Source organism: Oncorhynchus masou, chromosome 24 (genome assembly GCF_036934945.1).
Source record: "Oncorhynchus masou masou isolate Uvic2021 chromosome 24, UVic_Omas_1.1, whole genome shotgun sequence".
NCBI classification, from domain to species: domain Eukaryota; kingdom Metazoa; phylum Chordata; class Actinopteri; order Salmoniformes; family Salmonidae; genus Oncorhynchus; species Oncorhynchus masou.
The window spans coordinates 8,548,584-8,570,353 of NC_088235.1; the positions used below are offsets into that span (position 1 = coordinate 8,548,584).

Genomic DNA, 21,770 nt, shown 5'->3' on the forward strand with positions numbered 1-21,770 from the left:
GCCTGTCTGAAACAGATTGGAGGAGCCTTCTACAGATAGCCTGTCTGAAATGGATTGGAGGAGCCTTCTACAGATAGCCTGTCTGAAACAGATTGGAGGAGCCTTCTACAGATAGCCTGTCTGAAATGGATTGGAGGAGCCTTCTACAGATAGCCTGTCTGAAACAGATTGGAGGAGCCTTCTACAGATAGCCTGTCTGAAATGGATTGGAGGAGCCTTCTACAGATAGCCTGTCTGAAACAGATTGGAGGAGCCTTCTACAGATAGCCTGTCTGAAATGGATTGGAGGAGCCTTCTACAGATAGCCTGTCTGAAATGGATTGGAGAAGCCTTCTACAGATAGCCTATCTGACAGATTGGAGGAGCCTTCTACAGATAGCCTGTCTGAAATGGATAGGAGGAGCCTTCTACAGATAGCCTGTCTGAAATGGATTGGAGGAGCCTTCTACAGATAGTCTGTCTGAAATGGATTGGAGGAGCCTTCTACAGATAGCCTGTCTGAAATGGATTGGAGGAGCCTTCTACATATAGCCTGTCTGAAATGGATTGGAGGAGCCTTCTACAGATAGCCTGTCTGAAATGGATTGGAGGAGCCTTCTACAGATAGCCTGTCTGAAATGGATTGGAGGAGCCTTCTACAGATAGCCTGTCTGAAATGGATTGGAAGAGCCTTCTACAGATAGCCTGTCTGAAATGGATTGGAGGAGCCTTCTACAGATAGCCTGTCTGAAATGGATTGGAGGAGCCTTCTACAGATAGCCTGTCTGAAATGGATTGGAGGAGCCTTCTACAGATAGCCTGTCTGAAACGGATTGGAGGAGCCTTCTACAGATAGCCTGTCTGAAATGGATTGGAGGAGCCTTCTACAGATAGCCTGTCTGAAACAGATTGGAGGAGCCTTCTACAGATAGCCTGTCTGAAATGGATTGGAGGAGCCTTCTACAGATAGCCTGTCTGAAACAGATTGGAGGAGCCTTCTACAGATAGCCTGTCTGAAATGGATTGGAGGAGCCTTCTACAGATAGCCTGTCTGAAACAGATTGGAGGAGCCTTCTACAGATAGCCTGTCTGAAATGGATTGGAGGAGCCTTCTACAGATAGCCTGTCTGAAACAGATTGGAGGAGCCTTCTACAGATAGCCTGTCTGAAATGGATTGGAGGAGCCTTCTACAGATAGCCTGTCTGAAACGGATTGGAGGAGCCTTCTACAGATAGCCTGTCTGAAATGGATTGGAGGAGCCTTCTACAGATAGCCTGTCTGAAACGGATTGGAGGAGCCTTCTACAGATAGCCTGTCTGAAACGGATTGGAGGAGCCTTCTACAGATAGCCTGTCTGAAATGGATTGGAGGAGCCTTCTACAGATAGCCTGTCTGAAATGGATTGGAGGAGCCTTCTACAGATAGCCTGTCTGAAACGGATTGGAGGAGCCTTCTACAGATAGCCTGTCTGAAAAGGATTGGAGGAGCCTTCTACAGATAGCCTGTCTGAAACGGATTGGAGGAGCCTTCCACAGATATCCTGTCTGAAATGGATTGGAGGAGCCTTCTACAGATAGCCTGTCTGAAATGGATTGGAGAAGCCTTCTACAGATAGCCTATCTGACAGATTGGAGGAGCCTTCTACAGATAGCCTGTCTGAAATGGATAGGAGGAGCCTTCTACAGATAGCCTGTCTGAAATGGATTGGAGGAGCCTTCTACAGATAGTCTGTCTGAAATGGATTGGAGGAGCCGTCTACAGATAGCCTGTCTGAAATGGATTGGAGGAGCCTTCTACATATAGCCTGTCTGAAATGGATTGGAGGAGCCTTCTACAGATAGCCTGTCTGAAATGGATTGGAGGAGCCTTCTACAGATAGCCTGTCTGAAATGGATTGGAGGAGCCTTCTACAGATAGCCTGTCTGAAATGGATTGGAAGAGCCTTCTACAGATAGCCTGTCTGAAATGGATTGGAGGAGCCTTCTACAGATAGCCTGTCTGAAATGGATTGGAGGAGCCTTCTACAGATAGCCTGTCTGAAATGGATTGGAGGAGCTTTCTACAGATAGCCTGTCTGAAACGGATTGGAGGAGCCTTCTACAGATAGCCTGTCTGAAACGGATTGGAGGAGCCTTCTACAGATAGCCTGTCTGAAACAGATTGGAGGAGCCTTCTACAGATAGCCTGTCTGAAATGGATTGGAGGAGCCTTCTACAGATAGCCTGTCTGAAACAGATTGGAGGAGCCTTCTACAGATAGCCTGTCTGAAATGGATTGGAGGAGCCTTCTACAGATAGCCTGTCTGAAACAGATTGGAGGAGCCTTCTACAGATAGCCTGTCTGAAATGGATTGGAGGAGCCTTCTACAGATAGCCTGTCTGAAACAGATTGGAGGAGCCTTCTACAGATAGCCTGTCTGAAATGGATTGGAGGAGCCTTCTACAGATAGCCTGTCTGAAATGGATTGGAGGAGCCTTCTACAGATAGCCTGTCTGAAATGGATTGGAGGAGCCTTCTACAGATAGCCTGTCTGAAATGGATTGGAGGAGCCTTCTACAGATAGCCTGTCTGAAATGGATTGGAGGAGCCTTCTACAGATAGCCTGTCTGAAATGGATTGGAGGAGCCTTCTACAGATAGCCTGTCTGAAACGGATTGGAGGAGCCTTCTACAGATAGCCTGTCTGAAACGGATTGGAGGAGCCTTCTACAGATAGCCTGTCTGAAAAGGATTGGAGGAGCCTTCTACAGATAGCCTGTCTGAAACGGATTGGAGGAGCCTTCTACAGATAGCCTGTCTGAAATGGATTGGAGGAGCCTTCTACAGATAGCCTGTCTGAAACGGATTGGAGGAGCCTTCTACAGATAGCCTGTCTGAAACGGATTGGAGGAGCCTTCTACAGATAGCCTGTCTGAAATGGATTGGAGGAGCCTTCTACAGATAGCCTGTCTGAAATGGATTGGAGGAGCCTTCTACAGATAGCCTGTCTGAAACGGATTGGAGGAGCCTTCTACAGATAGCCTGTCTGAAAAGGATTGGAGGAGCCTTCTACAGATAGCCTGTCTGAAACGGATTGGAGGAGCCTTCTACAGATAGCCTGTCTGAAAAGGATTGGAGGAGCCTTCTACAGATAGCCTGTCTGAAACGGATTGGAGGAGCCTTCTACAGATAGCCTGTCTGAAAAGGATTGGAGGAGCCTTCTACAGATAGCCTGTCTGAAACGGATTGGAGGAGCCTTCTACAGATAGCCTGTCTGAAATGGATTGGAGGAGCCTTCTACAGATAGCCTGTCTGAAATGGATTGGAGGAGCCTTCAACAGATAGCCTGTCTGAAACGGATTGGAGGAGCCTTCTACAGATAGCCTGTCTGAAATGGATTGGAGGAGCCTTCTACAGATAGCCTGTCTGAAACGGATTGGAGGAGCCTTCTACAGATAGCCTGTCTGAAATGGATTGGAGGAGCCTTCTACAGATAGCCTGTCTGAAACGGATTGGAGGAGCCTTCTACAGATAGCCTGTCTGAAACGGATTGGAGGAGCCTTCTACAGATAGCCTGTCTGAAATGGATTGGAGGAGCCTTCTACAGATAGCCTGTCTGAAATGGATTGGAGGAGCCTTCTACAGATAGCCTGTCTGAAACGGATTGGAGGAGCCTTCTACAGATAGCCTGTCTGAAATGGATTGGAGGAGCCTTCTACAGATAGCCTGTCTGAAACGGATTGGAGGAGCCTTCTACAGATAGCCTGTCTGAAATGGATTGGAGGAGCCTTCTACAGATAGCCTGTCTGAAACGGATTGGAGGAGCCTTCTACAGATAGCCTGTCTGAAACGGATTGGAGGAGCCTTCTACAGATAGCCTGTCTGAAATGGATTGGAGGAGCCTTCTACAGATAGCCTGTCTGAAATGGATTGGAGGAGCCTTCTACAGATAGCCTGTCTGAAACGGATTGGAGGAGCCTTCTACAGATAGCCTGTCTGAAAAGGATTGGAGGAGCCTTCTACAGATAGCCTGTCTGAAACGGATTGGAGGAGCCTTCTACAGATAGCCTGTCTGAAAAGGATTGGAGGAGCCTTCTACAGATAGCCTGTCTGAAAAGGATTGGAGGAGCCTTCTACAGATAGCCTGTCTGAAACGGATTGGAGGAGCCTTCCACAGATATCCTGTCTGAAATGGATTGGAGGAGCCTTCTACAGATAGCCTGTCTGAAATGGATTGGAGAAGCCTTCTACAGATAGCCTATCTGACAGATTGGAGGAGCCTTCTACAGATAGCCTGTCTGAAATGGATAGGAGGAGCCTTCTACAGATAGCCTGTCTGAAATGGATTGGAGGAGCCTTCTACAGATAGTCTGTCTGAAATGGATTGGAGGAGCCGTCTACAGATAGCCTGTCTGAAATGGATTGGAGGAGCCTTCTACATATAGCCTGTCTGAAATGGATTGGAGGAGCCTTCTACAGATAGCCTGTCTGAAATGGATTGGAGGAGCCTTCTACAGATAGCCTGTCTGAAATGGATTGGAGGAGCCTTCTACAGATAGCCTGTCTGAAATGGATTGGAAGAGCCTTCTACAGATAGCCTGTCTGAAATGGATTGGAGGAGCCTTCTACAGATAGCCTGTCTGAAATGGATTGGAGGAGCCTTCTACAGATAGCCTGTCTGAAATGGATTGGAGGAGCCTTCTACAGATAGCCTGTCTGAAACGGATTGGAGGAGCCTTCTACAGATAGCCTGTCTGAAATGGATTGGAGGAGCCTTCTACAGATAGCCTGTCTGAAACAGATTGGAGGAGCCTTCTACAGATAGCCTGTCTGAAATGGATTGGAGGAGCCTTCTACAGATAGCCTGTCTGAAACAGATTGGAGGAGCCTTCTACAGATAGCCTGTCTGAAATGGATTGGAGGAGCCTTCTACAGATAGCCTGTCTGAAATGGATTGGAGGAGCCTTCTACAGATAGCCTGTCTGAAACAGATTGGAGGAGCCTTCTACAGATAGCCTGTCTGAAATGGATTGGAGGAGCCTTCTACAGATAGCCTGTCTGAAATGGATTGGAGGAGCCTTCTACAGATAGCCTGTCTGAAATGGATTGGAGGAGCCTTCTACAGATAGCCTGTCTGAAATGGATTGGAGGAGCCTTCTACAGATAGCCTGTCTGAAACGGATTGGAGGAGCCTTCTACAGATAGCCTGTCTGAAAAGGATTGGAGGAGCCTTCTACAGATAGCCTGTCTGAAACGGATTGGAGGAGCCTTCTACAGATAGCCTGTCTGAAATGGATTGGAGGAGCCTTCTACAGATAGCCTGTCTGAAACGGATTGGAGGAGCCTTCTACAGATAGCCTGTCTGAAATGGATTGGAGGAGCCTTCTACAGATAGCCTGTCTGAAATGGATTGGAGGAGCCTTCTACAGATAGCCTGTCTGAAACGGATTGGAGGAGCCTTCTGCAGATAGCCTGTCTGAAATGGATTGGAGGAGCCTTCTACAGATAGCCTGTCTGAAATGGATTGGAGGAGCCTTCCTTCTACAGATAGTCTGTCTGAAAAGGATTGGAGGAGCCTTCTACAGATAGCCTGTCTGAAACAGATTGGAGGAGCCTTCTACATATAGCCTGTCTGGAACGGATTGGAGGAGCCTTCTACAGATAGCCTGTCTGAAACGGATTGGAGGAGCCTTCTACAGATAGCCTGTCTGAAATGGATTGGAGGAGCCTTCTACAGATAGCCTGTCTGAAACAGATTGGAGGAGCCTTCTACAGATAGCCTGTCTGAAACGGATTGGAGGAGCCTTCTACAGATAGCCTGTCTGAAACGGATTGGAGGAGCCTTCTACAGATAGCCTGTCTGAAACAGATTGGAGGAGCCTTCTACAGATAGCCTGTCTGAAATGGATTGGAGGAGCCTTCTACAGATAGCCTGTCTGAAATGGATTGGAGGAGCCTTCTACAGATAGCCTGTCTGAAATGGATTGGAGGAGCCTTCTACAGATAGCCTGTCTGAAATGGATTGGAGGAGCCTTCTACAGATAGCCTGTCTGAAATGGATTGGAGGAGCCTTCTACAGATAGCCTGTCTGAAATGGATTGGAGGAGCCTTCTACAGATAGCCTGTCTGAAATGGATTGGAGGAGCCTTCTACAGATAGCCTGTCTGAAACGGATTGGAGGAGCCTTCTACAGATAGCCTGTCTGAAAAGGATTGGAGGAGCCTTCTACAGATAGCCTGTCTGAAACGGATTGGAGGAGCCTTCTACAGATAGCCTGTCTGAAATGGATTGGAGGAGCCTTCTACAGATAGCCTGTCTGAAACGGATTGGAGGAGCCTTCTACAGATAGCCTGTCTGAAATGGATTGGAGGAGCCTTCTACAGATAGCCTGTCTGAAATGGATTGGAGGAGCCTTCTACAGATAGCCTGTCTGAAACGGATTGGAGGAGCCTTCTACAGATAGCCTGTCTGAAATGGATTGGAGGAGCCTTCTACAGATAGCCTGTCTGAAATGGATTGGAGGAGCCTTCTACAGATAGCCTGTCTGAAATGGATTGGAGGAGCCTTCCTTCTACAGATAGTCTGTCTGAAAAGGATTGGAGGAGCCTTCTACAGATAGCCTGTCTGAAACAGATTGGAGGAGCCTTCTACATATAGCCTGTCTGGAACGGATTGGAGGAGCCTTCTACAGATAGCCTGTCTGAAACGGATTGGAGGAGCCTTCTACAGATAGCCTGTCTGAAACGGATTGGAGGAGCCTTCTACAGATAGCCTGTCTGAAATGGATTGAAGGAGCCTTCTACAGATAGCCTGTCTGAAACAGATTGGAGGAGCCTTCTACAGATAGCCTGTCTGAAATGGATTGGAGGAGCCTTCTACAGATAGCCTGTCTGAAATGGATTGGAGGAGCCTTCTACAGATAGCCTGTCTGACAGATTGGAGGAGCCTTCTACAGATAGCCTGTCTGAAATGGATTGGAGGAGCCTTCTACAGATAGCCTGTCTGAAATGGATTGGAGGAGCCTTCTACAGATAGCCTGTCTGAAACGGATTGGAGGAGCCTTCTACAGATAGCCTGTCTGAAATGGATTGGAGGAGCCTTCTACAGATAGCCTGTCTGAAATGGATTGGAGGAGCCTTCTACAGATAGCCTGTCTGAAATGGATTGGAGGAGCCTTCCTTCTACAGATAGTCTGTCTGAAAAGGATTGGAGGAGCCTTCTACAGATAGCCTGTCTGAAACAGATTGGAGGAGCCTTCTACATATAGCCTGTCTGGAACGGATTGGAGGAGCCTTCTACAGATAGCCTGTCTGAAACGGATTGGAGGAGCCTTCTACAGATAGCCTGTCTGAAACGGATTGGAGGAGCCTTCTACAGATAGCCTGTCTGAAATGGATTGAAGGAGCCTTCTACAGATAGCCTGTCTGAAACAGATTGGAGGAGCCTTCTACAGATAGCCTGTCTGAAATGGATTGGAGGAGCCTTCTACAGATAGCCTGTCTGAAATGGATTGGAGGAGCCTTCTACAGATAGCCTGTCTGACAGATTGGAGGAGCCTTCTACAGATAGCCTGTCTGAAATGGATTGGAGGAGCCTTCTACAGATAGCCTGTCTGAAATGGATTGGAGGAGCCTTCTACAGATAGCCTGTCTGAAACGGATTGGAGGAGCCTTCTACAGATAGCCTGTCTGAAATGGATTGGAGGAGCCTTCTACAGATAGCCTGTCTGAAATGGATTGGAGGAGCCTTCTACAGATAGCCTGTCTGAAATGGATTGGAGGAGCCTTCTACAGATAGCCTGTCTGAAATGGATTGGAGGAGCCTTCCTTCTACAGATAGACTGTCTGAAAAGGATTGGAGGAGCCTTCTACAGATAGCCTGTCTGAAACAGATTGGAGGAGCCTTCTACATATAGCCTGTCTGGAACGGATTGGAGGAGCCTTCTACAGATAGCCTGTCTGAAACGGATTGGAGGAGCCTTCTACAGATAGCCTGTCTGAAATGGATTGGAGGAGCCTTCTACAGATAGCCTGTCTGAAACAGATTGGAGGAGCCTTCTACAGATAGCCTGTCTGAAACGGATTGGAGGAGCCTTCTACAGATAGCCTGTCTGAAACGGATTGGAGGAGCCTTCTACAGATAGCCTGTCTGAAATGGATTGAAGGAGCCTTCTACAGATAGCCTGTCTGAAACAGATTGGAGGAGCCTTCTACAGATAGCCTGTCTGAAATGGATTGGAGGAGCCTTCTACAGATAGCCTGTCTGAAATGGATTGGAGGAGCCTTCTACAGATAGCCTGTCTGACAGATTGGAGCAGCCTTCTACAGATAGCCTGTCTGAAATGGATTGGAGGAGCCTTCTACAGATAGCCTGTGTGAAACGGATTGGAGGAGCCTTCTACAGATAGCCTGTCTGAAACAGATTGGAGGAGCCTTCTACAGATAGCCTGTCTGAAACAGATTGGAGAAGCCTTCTACAGAGAGCCTGTCTGAAACGGATTGGAGGAGCCTTCTACATATAGCCTGTCTGAAATGGATTGGAGGAGCCTTCTACAGATAGCCTGTCTGAAACAGATTGGAGGAGCCTTCTACAGATAGCCTGTCTGAAACGGATTGGAGGAGCCTTCCACAGATATCCTGTCTGAAATGGATTGGAGGAGCCTTCTACAGATAGCCTGTCTGAAACAGATTGGAGGAGCCTTCTACAGATAGCCTGTCTGAAACGGATTGGAGGAGCCTTCTACAGATAGCCTGTCTGAAACGGATTGGAGGAGCCTTCTACAGATAGCCTGTCTGAAATGGATTGAAGGAGCCTTCTACAGATAGCCTGTCTGAAACAGATTGGAGGAGCCTTCTACAGATAGCCTGTCTGAAATGGATTGGAGGAGCCTTCTACAGATAGCCTGTCTGAAATGGATTGGAGGAGCCTTCTACAGATAGCCTGTCTGACAGATTGGAGGAGCCTTCTACAGATAGCCTGTCTGAAATGGATTGGAGGAGCCTTCTACAGATAGCCTGTCTGAAAAGGATTGGAGGAGCCTTCTACAGATAGCCTGTCTGAAACAGATTGGAGGAGCCTTCTACAGATAGCCTGTCTGAAACAGATTGGAGGAGCCTTCTACAGATAGCCTGTCTGAAACGGATTGGAGGAGCCTTCTACATATAGCCTGTCTGAAATGGATTGGAGGAGCCTTCTACAGATAGCCTGTCTGAAACAGATTGGAGGAGCCTTCTACAGATAGCCTGTCTGAAACGGATTGGAGGAGCCTTCCACAGATATCCTGTCTGAAATGGATTGGAGGAGCCTTCTACAGATAGCCTGTCTGAAATGGATTGGAGAAGCCTTCTACAGATAGCCTATCTGACAGATTGGAGGAGCCTTCTACAGATAGCCTGTCTGAAATGGATAGGAGGAGCCTTCTACAGATAGCCTGTCTGAAATGGATTGGAGGAGCCTTCTACAGATAGTCTGTCTGAAATGGATTGGAGGAGCCGTCTACAGATAGCCTGTCTGAAATGGATTGGAGGAGCCTTCTACATATAGCCTGTCTGAAATGGATTGGAGGAGCCTTCTACAGATAGCCTGTCTGAAATGGATTGGAGGAGCCTTCTACAGATAGCCTGTCTGAAATGGATTGGAGGAGCCTTCTACAGATAGCCTGTCTGAAATGGATTGGAAGAGCCTTCTACAGATAGCCTGTCTGAAATGGATTGGAGGAGCCTTCTACAGATAGCCTGTCTGAAATGGATTGGAGGAGCCTTCTACAGATAGCCTGTCTGAAATGGATTGGAGGAGCCTTCTACAGATAGCCTGTCTGAAACGGATTGGAGGAGCCTTCTACAGATAGCCTGTCTGAAATGGATTGGAGGAGCCTTCTACAGATAGCCTGTCTGAAACAGATTGGAGGAGCCTTCTACAGATAGCCTGTCTGAAATGGATTGGAGGAGCCTTCTACAGATAGCCTGTCTGAAACAGATTGGAGGAGCCTTCTACAGATAGCCTGTCTGAAATGGATTGGAGGAGCCTTCTACAGATAGCCTGTCTGAAACAGATTGGAGGAGCCTTCTACAGATAGCCTGTCTGAAATGGATTGGAGGAGCCTTCTACAGATAGCCTGTCTGACAGATTGGAGGAGCCTTCTACAGATAGCCTGTCTGAAATGGATTGGAGGAGCCTTCTACAGATAGCCTGTCTGAAACAGATTGGAGGAGCCTTCTACAGATAGCCTGTCTGAAATGGATTGGAGGAGCCTTCTACAGATAGCCTGTCTGAAACAGATTGGAGGAGCCTTCTACAGATAGCCTGTCTGAAATGGATTGGAGGAGCCTTCTACAGATAGCCTGTCTGAAATGGATTGGAGGAGCCTTCTACATATAGCCTGTCTGAAATGGATTGGAGGAGCCTTCTACAGATAGCCTGTCTGAAACGGATTGGAGGAGCCTTCTACAGATAGCCTGTCTGAAATGGATTGGAGGAGCCTTCTACAGATAGCCTGTCTGACAGATTGGAGGAGCCTTCTACAGATAGCCTGTCTGAAAAGGATTGGAGGAGCCTTCTACAGATAGCCTGTCTGAAACGGATTGGAGGAGCCTTCTACAGATAGCCTGTCTGAAACGGATTGGAGGAGCCTTCTACAGATAGCCTGTCTGAAACAGATTGGAGGAGCCTTCTACAGATAGCCTGTCTGAAACGGATTGGAGGAGCCTTCCACAGATATCCTGTCTGAAATGGATTGGAGGAGCCTTCTACAGATAGCCTGTCTGAAATGGATTGGAGAAGCCTTCTACAGATAGCCTATCTGACAGATTGGAGGAGCCTTCTACAGATAGCTTGTCTGGAATGGATAGGAGGAGCCTTCTACAGATAGCCTGTCTGAAATGGATTGGAGGAGCCTTCTACAGATAGCCTGTCTGAAATGGATTGGAGGAGCCTTCTACAGATAGCCTGTCTGAAACGGATTGGAGGAGCCTTCTACAGATAGCCTGTCTGAAACAGATTGGAGGAGCCTTCTACAGATAGCCTGTCTGAAACAGATTGGAGAAGCCTTCTACAGAGAGCCTGTCTGAAACGGATTGGAGGAGCCTTCTACATATAGCCTGTCTGAAATGGATTGGAGGAGCCTTCTACAGATAGCCTGTCTGAAACAGATTGGAGGAGCCTTCTACAGATAGCCTGTCTGAAACGGATTGGAGGAGCCTTCCACAGATATCCTGTCTGAAATGGATTGGAGGAGCCTTCTACAGATAGCCTGTCTGAAACAGATTGGAGGAGCCTTCTACAGATAGCCTGTCTGAAACGGATTGGAGGAGCCTTCTACAGATAGCCTGTCTGAAACGGATTGGAGGAGCCTTCTACAGATAGCCTGTCTGAAATGGATTGAAGGAGCCTTCTACAGATAGCCTGTCTGAAACAGATTGGAGGAGCCTTCTACAGATAGCCTGTCTGAAATGGATTGGAGGAGCCTTCTACAGATAGCCTGTCTGAAATGGATTGGAGGAGCCTTCTACAGATAGCCTGTCTGACAGATTGGAGGAGCCTTCTACAGATAGCCTGTCTGAAATGGATTGGAGGAGCCTTCTACAGATAGCCTGTCTGAAAAGGATTGGAGGAGCCTTCTACAGATAGCCTGTCTGAAACAGATTGGAGGAGCCTTCTACAGATAGCCTGTCTGAAACAGATTGGAGGAGCCTTCTACAGATAGCCTGTCTGAAACGGATTGGAGGAGCCTTCTACATATAGCCTGTCTGAAACAGATTGGAGGAGCCTTCTACAGATAGCCTGTCTGAAACAGATTGGAGGAGCCTTCTACAGATAGCCTGTCTGAAACGGATTGGAGGAGCCTTCTACATATAGCCTGTCTGAAATGGATTGGAGGAGCCTTCTACAGATAGCCTGTCTGAAACAGATTGGAGGAGCCTTCTACAGATAGCCTGTCTGAAATGGATTGGAGGAGCCTTCTACAGATAGCCTGTCTGAAAAGGATTGGAGGAGCCTTCTACAGATAGCCTGTCTGAAACAGATTGGAGGAGCCTTCTACAGATAGCCTGTCTGAAACGGATTGGAGGAGCCTTCCACAGATATCCTGTCTGAAATGGATTGGAGGAGCCTTCTACAGATAGCCTGTCTGAAACAGATTGGAGGAGCCTTCTACAGATAGCCTGTCTGAAACGGATTGGAGGAGCCTTCTACAGATAGCCTGTCTGAAACGGATTGGAGGAGCCTTCTACAGATAGCCTGTCTGAAATGGATTGAAGGAGCCTTCTACAGATAGCCTGTCTGAAACAGATTGGAGGAGCCTTCTACAGATAGCCTGTCTGAAATGGATTGGAGGAGCCTTCTACAGATAGCCTGTCTGAAATGGATTGGAGGAGCCTTCTACAGATAGCCTGTCTGACAGATTGGAGGAGCCTTCTACAGATAGCCTGTCTGAAATGGATTGGAGGAGCCTTCTACAGATAGCCTGTCTGAAAAGGATTGGAGGAGCCTTCTACAGATAGCCTGTCTGAAACAGATTGGAGGAGCCTTCTACAGATAGCCTGTCTGAAACAGATTGGAGGAGCCTTCTACAGATAGCCTGTCTGAAACGGATTGGAGGAGCCTTCTACATATAGCCTGTCTGAAACAGATTGGAGGAGCCTTCTACAGATAGCCTGTCTGAAACAGATTGGAGGAGCCTTCTACAGATAGCCTGTCTGAAACGGATTGGAGGAGCCTTCTACATATAGCCTGTCTGAAATGGATTGGAGGAGCCTTCTACAGATAGCCTGTCTGAAACAGATTGGAGGAGCCTTCTACAGATAGCCTGTCTGAAATGGATTGGAGGAGCCTTCTACAGATAGCCTGTCTGAAAAGGATTGGAGGAGCCTTCTACAGATAGCCTGTCTGAAACAGATTGGAGGAGCCTTCTACAGATAGCCTGTCTGAAACGGATTGGAGGAGCCTTCCACAGATATCCTGTCTGAAATGGATTGGAGGAGCCTTCTACAGATAGCCTGTCTGAAACAGATTGGAGGAGCCTTCTACAGATAGCCTGTCTGAAACGGATTGGAGGAGCCTTCTACAGATAGCCTGTCTGAAACGGATTGGAGGAGCCTTCTACAGATAGCCTGTCTGAAATGGATTGAAGGAGCCTTCTACAGATAGCCTGTCTGAAACAGATTGGAGGAGCCTTCTACAGATAGCCTGTCTGAAATGGATTGGAGGAGCCTTCTACAGATAGCCTGTCTGAAATGGATTGGAGGAGCCTTCTACAGATAGCCTGTCTGACAGATTGGAGGAGCCTTCTACAGATAGCCTGTCTGAAATGGATTGGAGGAGCCTTCTACAGATAGCCTGTCTGAAAAGGATTGGAGGAGCCTTCTACAGATAGCCTGTCTGAAACAGATTGGAGGAGCCTTCTACAGATAGCCTGTCTGAAACAGATTGGAGGAGCCTTCTACAGATAGCCTGTCTGAAACGGATTGGAGGAGCCTTCTACATATAGCCTGTCTGAAATGGATTGGAGGAGCCTTCTACAGATAGCCTGTCTGAAACAGATTGGAGGAGCCTTCTACAGATAGCCTGTCTGAAACGGATTGGAGGAGCCTTCCACAGATATCCTGTCTGAAATGGATTGGAGGAGCCTTCTACAGATAGCCTGTCTGAAATGGATTGGAGAAGCCTTCTACAGATAGCCTATCTGACAGATTGGAGGAGCCTTCTACAGATAGCCTGTCTGAAATGGATAGGAGGAGCCTTCTACAGATAGCCTGTCTGAAATGGATTGGAGGAGCCTTCTACAGATAGTCTGTCTGAAATGGATTGGAGGAGCCGTCTACAGATAGCCTGTCTGAAATGGATTGGAGGAGCCTTCTACATATAGCCTGTCTGAAATGGATTGGAGGAGCCTTCTACAGATAGCCTGTCTGAAATGGATTGGAGGAGCCTTCTACAGATAGCCTGTCTGAAATGGATTGGAGGAGCCTTCTACAGATAGCCTGTCTGAAATGGATTGGAAGAGCCTTCTACAGATAGCCTGTCTGAAATGGATTGGAGGAGCCTTCTACAGATAGCCTGTCTGAAATGGATTGGAGGAGCCTTCTACAGATAGCCTGTCTGAAATGGATTGGAGGAGCCTTCTACAGATAGCCTGTCTGAAACGGATTGGAGGAGCCTTCTACAGATAGCCTGTCTGAAATGGATTGGAGGAGCCTTCTACAGATAGCCTGTCTGAAACAGATTGGAGGAGCCTTCTACAGATAGCCTGTCTGAAATGGATTGGAGGAGCCTTCTACAGATAGCCTGTCTGAAATGGATTGGAGGAGCCTTCTACATATAGCCTGTCTGAAATGGATTGGAGGAGCCTTCTACAGATAGCCTGTCTGAAACGGATTGGAGGAGCCTTCTACAGATAGCCTGTCTGAAATGGATTGGAGGAGCCTTCTACAGATAGCCTGTCTGACAGATTGGAGGAGCCTTCTACAGATAGCCTGTCTGAAAAGGATTGGAGGAGCCTTCTACAGATAGCCTGTCTGAAACGGATTGGAGGAGCCTTCTACAGATAGCCTGTCTGAAACAGATTGGAGGAGCCTTCTACAGATAGCCTGTCTGAAACGGATTGGAGGAGCCTTCCACAGATATCCTGTCTGAAATGGATTGGAGGAGCCTTCTACAGATAGCCTGTCTGAAATGGATTGGAGAAGCCTTCTACAGATAGCCTATCTGACAGATTGGAGGAGCCTTCTACAGATAGCTTGTCTGGAATGGATAGGAGGAGCCTTCTACAGATAGCCTGTCTGAAATGGATTGGAGGAGCCTTCTACAGATAGCCTGTCTGAAATGGATTGGAGGAGCCTTCTACAGATAGCCTGTCTGAAACGGATTGGAGGAGCCTTCTACAGATAGCCTGTCTGAAACAGATTGGAGGAGCCTTCTACAGATAGCCTGTCTGAAACAGATTGGAGAAGCCTTCTACAGAGAGCCTGTCTGAAACGGATTGGAGGAGCCTTCTACATATAGCCTGTCTGAAATGGATTGGAGGAGCCTTCTACAGATAGCCTGTCTGAAACAGATTGGAGGAGCCTTCTACAGATAGCCTGTCTGAAACGGATTGGAGGAGCCTTCCACAGATATCCTGTCTGAAATGGATTGGAGGAGCCTTCTACAGATAGCCTGTCTGAAACAGATTGGAGGAGCCTTCTACAGATAGCCTGTCTGAAACGGATTGGAGGAGCCTTCTACAGATAGCCTGTCTGAAACGGATTGGAGGAGCCTTCTACAGATAGCCTGTCTGAAATGGATTGAAGGAGCCTTCTACAGATAGCCTGTCTGAAACAGATTGGAGGAGCCTTCTACAGATAGCCTGTCTGAAATGGATTGGAGGAGCCTTCTACAGATAGCCTGTCTGAAATGGATTGGAGGAGCCTTCTACAGATAGCCTGTCTGACAGATTGGAGGAGCCTTCTACAGATAGCCTGTCTGAAATGGATTGGAGGAGCCTTCTACAGATAGCCTGTCTGAAAAGGATTGGAGGAGCCTTCTACAGATAGCCTGTCTGAAACAGATTGGAGGAGCCTTCTACAGATAGCCTGTCTGAAACAGATTGGAGGAGCCTTCTACAGATAGCCTGTCTGAAACGGATTGGAGGAGCCTTCTACATATAGCCTGTCTGAAATGGATTGGAGGAGCCTTCTACAGATAGCCTGTCTGAAACAGATTGGAGGAGCCTTCTACAGATAGCCTGTCTGAAACGGATTGGAGGAGCCTTCCACAGATATCCTGTCTGAAATGGATTGGAGGAGCCTTCTACAGATAGCCTGTCTGAAATGGATTGGAGAAGCCTTCTACAGATAGCCTATCTGACAGATTGGAGGAGCCTTCTACAGATAGCCTGTCTGAAATGGATAGGAGGAGCCTTCTACAGATAGCCTGTCTGAAATGGATTGGAGGAGCCTTCTACAGATAGTCTGTCTGAAATGGATTGGAGGAGCCGTCTACAGATAGCCTGTCTGAAATGGATTGGAGGAGCCTTCTACATATAGCCTGTCTGAAATGGATTGGAGGAGCCTTCTACAGATAGCCTGTCTGAAATGGATTGGAGGAGCCTTCTACAGATAGCCTGTCTGAAATGGATTGGAGGAGCCTTCTACAGATAGCCTGTCTGAAATGGATTGGAAGAGCCTTCTACAGATAGCCTGTCTGAAATGGATTGGAGGAGCCTTCTACAGATAGCCTGTCTGAAATGGATTGGAGGAGCCTTCTACAGATAGCCTGTCTGAAATGGATTGGAGGAGCCTTCTACAGATAGCCTGTCTGAAACGGATTGGAGGAGCCTTCTACAGATAGCCTGTCTGAAATGGATTGGAGGAGCCTTCTACAGATAGCCTGTCTGAAACAGATTGGAGGAGCCTTCTACAGATAGCCTGTCTGAAATGGATTGGAGGAGCCTTCTACAGATAGCCTGTCTGAAACAGATTGGAGGAGCCTTCTACAGATAGCCTGTCTGAAATGGATTGGAGGAGCCTTCTACAGATAGCCTGTCTGAAACAGATTGGAGGAGCCTTCTACAGATAGCCTGTCTGAAATGGATTGGAGGAGCCTTCTACAGATAGCCTGTCTGACAGATTGGAGGAGCCTTCTACAGATAGCCTGTCTGAAATGGATTGGAGGAGCCTTCTACAGATAGCCTGTCTGAAACAGATTGGAGGAGCCTTCTACAGATAGCCTGTCTGAAATGGATTGGAGGAGCCTTCTACAGATAGCCTGTCTGAAACAGATTGGAGGAGCCTTCTACAGATAGCCTGTCTGAAATGGATTGGAGGAGCCTTCTACAGATAGCCTGTCTGAAATGGATTGGAGGAGCCTTCTACATATAGCCTGTCTGAAATGGATTGGAGGAGCCTTCTACAGATAGCCTGTCTGAAACGGATTGGAGGAGCCTTCTACAGATAGCCTGTCTGAAATGGATTGGAGGAGCCTTCTACAGATAGCCTGTCTGACAGATTGGAGGAGCCTTCTACAGATAGCCTGTCTGAAAAGGATTGGAGGAGCCTTCTACAGATAGCCTGTCTGAAACGGATTGGAGGAGCCTTCTACAGATAGCCTGTCTGAAACGGATTGGAGGAGCCTTCTACAGATAGCCTGTCTGAAACAGATTGGAGGAGCCTTCTACAGATAGCCTGTCTGAAACGGATTGGAGGAGCCTTCCACAGATATCCTGTCTGAAATGGATTGGAGGAGCCTTCTACAGATAGCCTGTCTGAAATGGATTGGAGAAGCCTTCTACAGATAGCCTATCTGACAGATTGGAGGAGCCTTCTACAGATAGCTTGTCTGGAATGGATAGGAGGAGCCTTCTACAGATAGCCTGTCTGAAATGGATTGGAGGAGCCTTCTACAGATAGTCTGTCTGAAATGGATTGGAGGAGCCGTCTACAGATGGCCTGTCTGAAATGGATTGGAGGAGCCTTCCACATATAGCCTGTCTGAAATGGATTGGAGGAGCCTTCTACAGATTTCCTGTCTGAAATGGATTGGAGGAGCCTTCTACAGATAGCCTGTCTGAAATGGATTGGAGGAGCCTTCTACAGATAGCCTGTCTGAAATGGATTGGAAGAGCCTTCTACAGATAGCCTGTCTGAAATGGATTGGAGGAGCCTTCTACAGATAGCCTGTCTGAAATGGATTGGAGGAGCCTTCTACAGATAGCCTGTCTGAAATGGATTGGAGGAGCCTTCTACAGATAGCCTGTCTGAAACGGATTGGAGGAGCCTTCTACAGATAGCCTGTCTGAAACGGATTGGAGGAGCCTTCTACAGATAGCCTGTCTGAAACAGATTGGAGGAGCCTTCTACAGATAGCCTGTCTGAAATGGATTGGAGGAGCCTTCTACAGATAGCCTGTCTGAAACAGATTGGAGGAGCCTTCTACAGATAGCCTGTCTGAAATGGATTGGAGGAGCCTTCTACAGATAGCCTGTCTGAAACAGATTGGAGGAGCCTTCTACAGATAGCCTGTCTGAAATGGATTGGAGGAGCCTTCTACAGATAGCCTGTCTGACAGATTGGAGGAGCCTTCTACAGATAGCCTGTCTGAAATGGATTGGAGGAGCCTTCTACAGATAGCCTGTCTGAAACAGATTGGAGGAGCCTTCTACAGATAGCCTGTCTGAAACAGATTGGAGGAGCCTTCTACAGATAGCCTGTCTGATACGGATTGGAGGAGCCTTCCACAGATAGCCTGTCTGAAATGGATTGGAGGAGCCTTCTACATATAGCCTGTCTGAAATGGATTGGAGGAGCCTTCTACAGATAGCCTGTCTGAAACGGATTGGAGGAGCCTTCTACAGATAGCCTGTCTGAAATGGATTGGAGGAGCCTTCTACAGATAGCCTGTCTGACAGATTGGAGGAGCCTTCTACAGATAGCCTGTCTGAAATGGATTGGAGGAGCCTTCTACAGATAGCCTGTCTGAAATGGATTGGAGAAGCCTTCTACAGATAGCCTATCTGACAGATTGGAGGAGCCTTCTACAGATAGCTTGTCTGAAATGGATAGGAGGAGCCTTCTACAGATAGCCTGTCTGAAATGGATTGGAGGAGCCTTCTACAGATAGTCTGTCTGAAATGGATTGGAGGAGCCTTCTACAGATAGCCTGTCTGAAATGGATTGGAGGAGCCTTCTACAGATAGCCTGTCTGAAACAGATTGGAGGAGCCTTCTACAGATAGCCTGTCTGAAATGGATTGGAGGAGCCTTCTACAGATAGCCTGTCTGAAACAGATTGGAGGAGCCTTCTACAGATAGCCTGTCTGAAATGGATTGGAGGAGCCTTCTACAGATAGCCTGTCTGACAGATTGGAGGAGCCTTCTACAGATAGCCTGTCTGAAATGGATTGGAGGAGCCTTCTACAGATAGCCTGTCTGAAACAGATTGGAGGAGCCTTCTACAGATAGCCTGTCTGAAATGGATTGGAGGAGCCTTCTACAGATAGCCTGTCTGAAACAGATTGGAGGAGCCTTCTACAGATAGCCTGTCTGAAATGGATTGGAGGAGCCTTCTACAGATAGCCTGTCTGAAACAGATTGGAGGAGCCTTCTACAGATAGCCTGTCTGAAATGGATTGGAGGAGCCTTCTACAGATAGCCTGTCTGACAGATTGGAGGAGCCTTCTACAGATAGCCTGTCTGAAATGGATTGGAGGAGCCTTCTACAGATAGCCTGTCTGAAACAGATTGGAGGAGCCTTCTACAGATAGCCTGTCTGAAACAGATTGGAGGAGCCTTCTACAGATAGCCTGTCTGATACGGATTGGAGGAGCCTTCCACAGATAGCCTGTCTGAAATGGATTGGAGGAGCCTTCTACATATAGCCTGTCTGAAATGGATTGGAGGAGCCTTCTACAGATAGCCTGTCTGAAACGGATTGGAGGAGCCTTCTACAGATAGCCTGTCTGAAATGGATTGGAGGAGCCTTCTACAGATAGCCTGTCTGACAGATTGGAGGAGCCTTCTACAGATAGCCTGTCTGAAATGGATTGGAGGAGCCTTCTACAGATAGCCTGTCTGAAACGGATTGGAGGAGCCTTCTACAGATAGCCTGTCTGAAACAGATTGGAGGAGCCTTCTACAGATAGCCTGTCTGAAACAGATTGGAGGAGCCTTCTACATATAGCCTGTCTGAAATGGATTGGAGGAGCCTTCTACAGATAGCCTGTCTGAAACAGATTGGAGGAGCCTTCTACAGATAGCCTGTCTGAAACGGATTGGAGGAGCCTTCTACAGATAGCCTGTCTGAAATGGATTGGAGGAGCCTTCTACAGATAGTCTGTCTGAAATGGATTGGAGGAGCCGTCTACAGATGGCCTGTCTGAAATGGATTGGAGGAGCCTTCTACAGACAGCCTGTCTGAAATGGATTGGAAGAGCCTTCTACAGATAGCCTGTCTGAAATGGATTGGAGGAGCCTTCTACAGATAGCCTGTCTGAAATGGATTGGAGGAGCCTTCTACAGATAGCCTGTCTGAAATGGATTGGAGGAGCCTTCTACAGATAGCCTGTCTGAAACGGATTGGAGGAGCCTTCTACAGATAGCCTGTCTGAAATGGATTGGAGGAGCCTTCTACAGATAGCCTGTCTGAAACAGATTGGAGGAGCCTTCTACAGATAGCCTGTCTGAAATGGATTGGAGGAGCCTTCTACAGATAGCCTGTCTGAAACAGATTGGAGGAGCCTTCTACAGATAGCCTGTCTGAAATGGATTGGAGGAGCCTTCTACAGATAGCCTGTCTGAAACAGATTGGAGGAGCCTTCTACAGATAGCCTGTCTGAAATGGATTGGAGGAGCCTTCTACAGATAGCCTGTCTGAAACAGATTGGAGGAGCCTTCTACAGATAGCCTGTCTGAAACAGATTGGAGGAGCCTTCTACAGATAGCCTGTCTGATACGGATTGGAGGAGCCTTCCACAGATAGCCTGTCTGAAATGGATTGGAGGAGCCTTCTACATATAGCCTGTCTGAAATGGATTGGAGGAGCCTTCTACAGATAGCCTGTCTGAAACGGATTGGAGGAGCCTTCTACAGATAGCCTGTCTGAAATGGATTGGAGGAGCCTTCTACAGATAGCCTGTCTGACAGATTGGAGGAGCCTTCTACAGATAGCCTGTCTGAAACGGATTGGAGGAGCCTTCTACAGATAGCCTGTCTGAAACGGATTGGAGGAGCCTTCTACAGATAGCCTGTCTGAAACAGATTGGAGGAGCCTTCTACAGATAGCCTGTCTGAAACAGATTGGAGGAGCCTTCTACAGATAGCCTGTCTGAAACGGATTGGAGGAGCCTTCTACATATAGCCTGTCTGAAATGGATTGGAGGAGCCTTCTACAGATAGCCTGTCTGAAACAGATTGGAGGAGCCTTCTACAGATAGCCTGTCTGAAACGGATTGGAGGAGCCTTCCACAGATATCCTGTCTGAAATGGATTGGAGGAGCCTTCTACAGATAGCCTGTCTGAAATGGATTGGAGAAGCCTTCTACAGATAGCCTATCTGACAGATAGGAGGAGCCTTCTACAGATAGCCTGTCTGAAATGGATTGGAGGAGCCTTCTACAGATAGTCTGTCTGAAATGGATTGGAGGAGCCATCTACAGATAGCCTGTCTGAAATGGATTGGAGGAGCCTTCTACATATAGCCTGTCTGAAATGGATTGGAGGAGCCTTCTACAGATAGACTGTCTGAAATGGATTGGAGGAGCCTTCTACAGATAGCCTGTCTGAAATGGATTGGAGGAGCCTTCTACAGATAGCCTGTCTGAAATGGATTGGAAGAGCCTTCTACAGATAGCCTGTCTGAAATGGATTGGAGGAGCCTTCTACAGATAGCCTGTCTGAAATGGATTGGAGGAGCCTTCTACAGATAGCCTGTCTGAAATTGATTGGAGGAGCCTTCTACAGATAGCCTGTCTGAAACGGATTGGAGGAGCCTTCTACAGATAGCCTGTCTGAAATGGATTGGAGGAGCCTTCTACAGATAGCCTGTCTGAAACAGATTGGAGGAGCCTTCTACAGATAGCCTGTCTGAAATGGATTGGAGGAGCCTTCTACAGATAGCCTGTCTGAAACAGATTGGAGGAGCCTTCTACAGATAGCCTGTCTGAAATGGATTGGAGGAGCCTTCTACAGATAGCCTGTCTGAAATAGATTGGAGGAGCCTTCTACAGATAGCCTGTCTGAAATGGATTGGAGGAGCCTTCTACAGATAGCCTGTCTGACAGATTGGAGGAGCCTTCTACAGATAGCCTGTCTGAAATGGATTGGAGGAGCCTTCTACAGATAGCCT

The 21,770-nt window shown here is 47.7% G+C and overlaps 1 protein-coding gene across 1 annotated transcript in view; it reads right to left on the reverse strand.

The window, feature by feature from the left end:
• LOC135513380 (disintegrin and metalloproteinase domain-containing protein 12-like) overlaps window positions 1-21,770 on the reverse strand; it is a 280,995-nt gene that overhangs the window by 187,072 nt on the left and 72,153 nt on the right. The window lies entirely within an intron of this gene.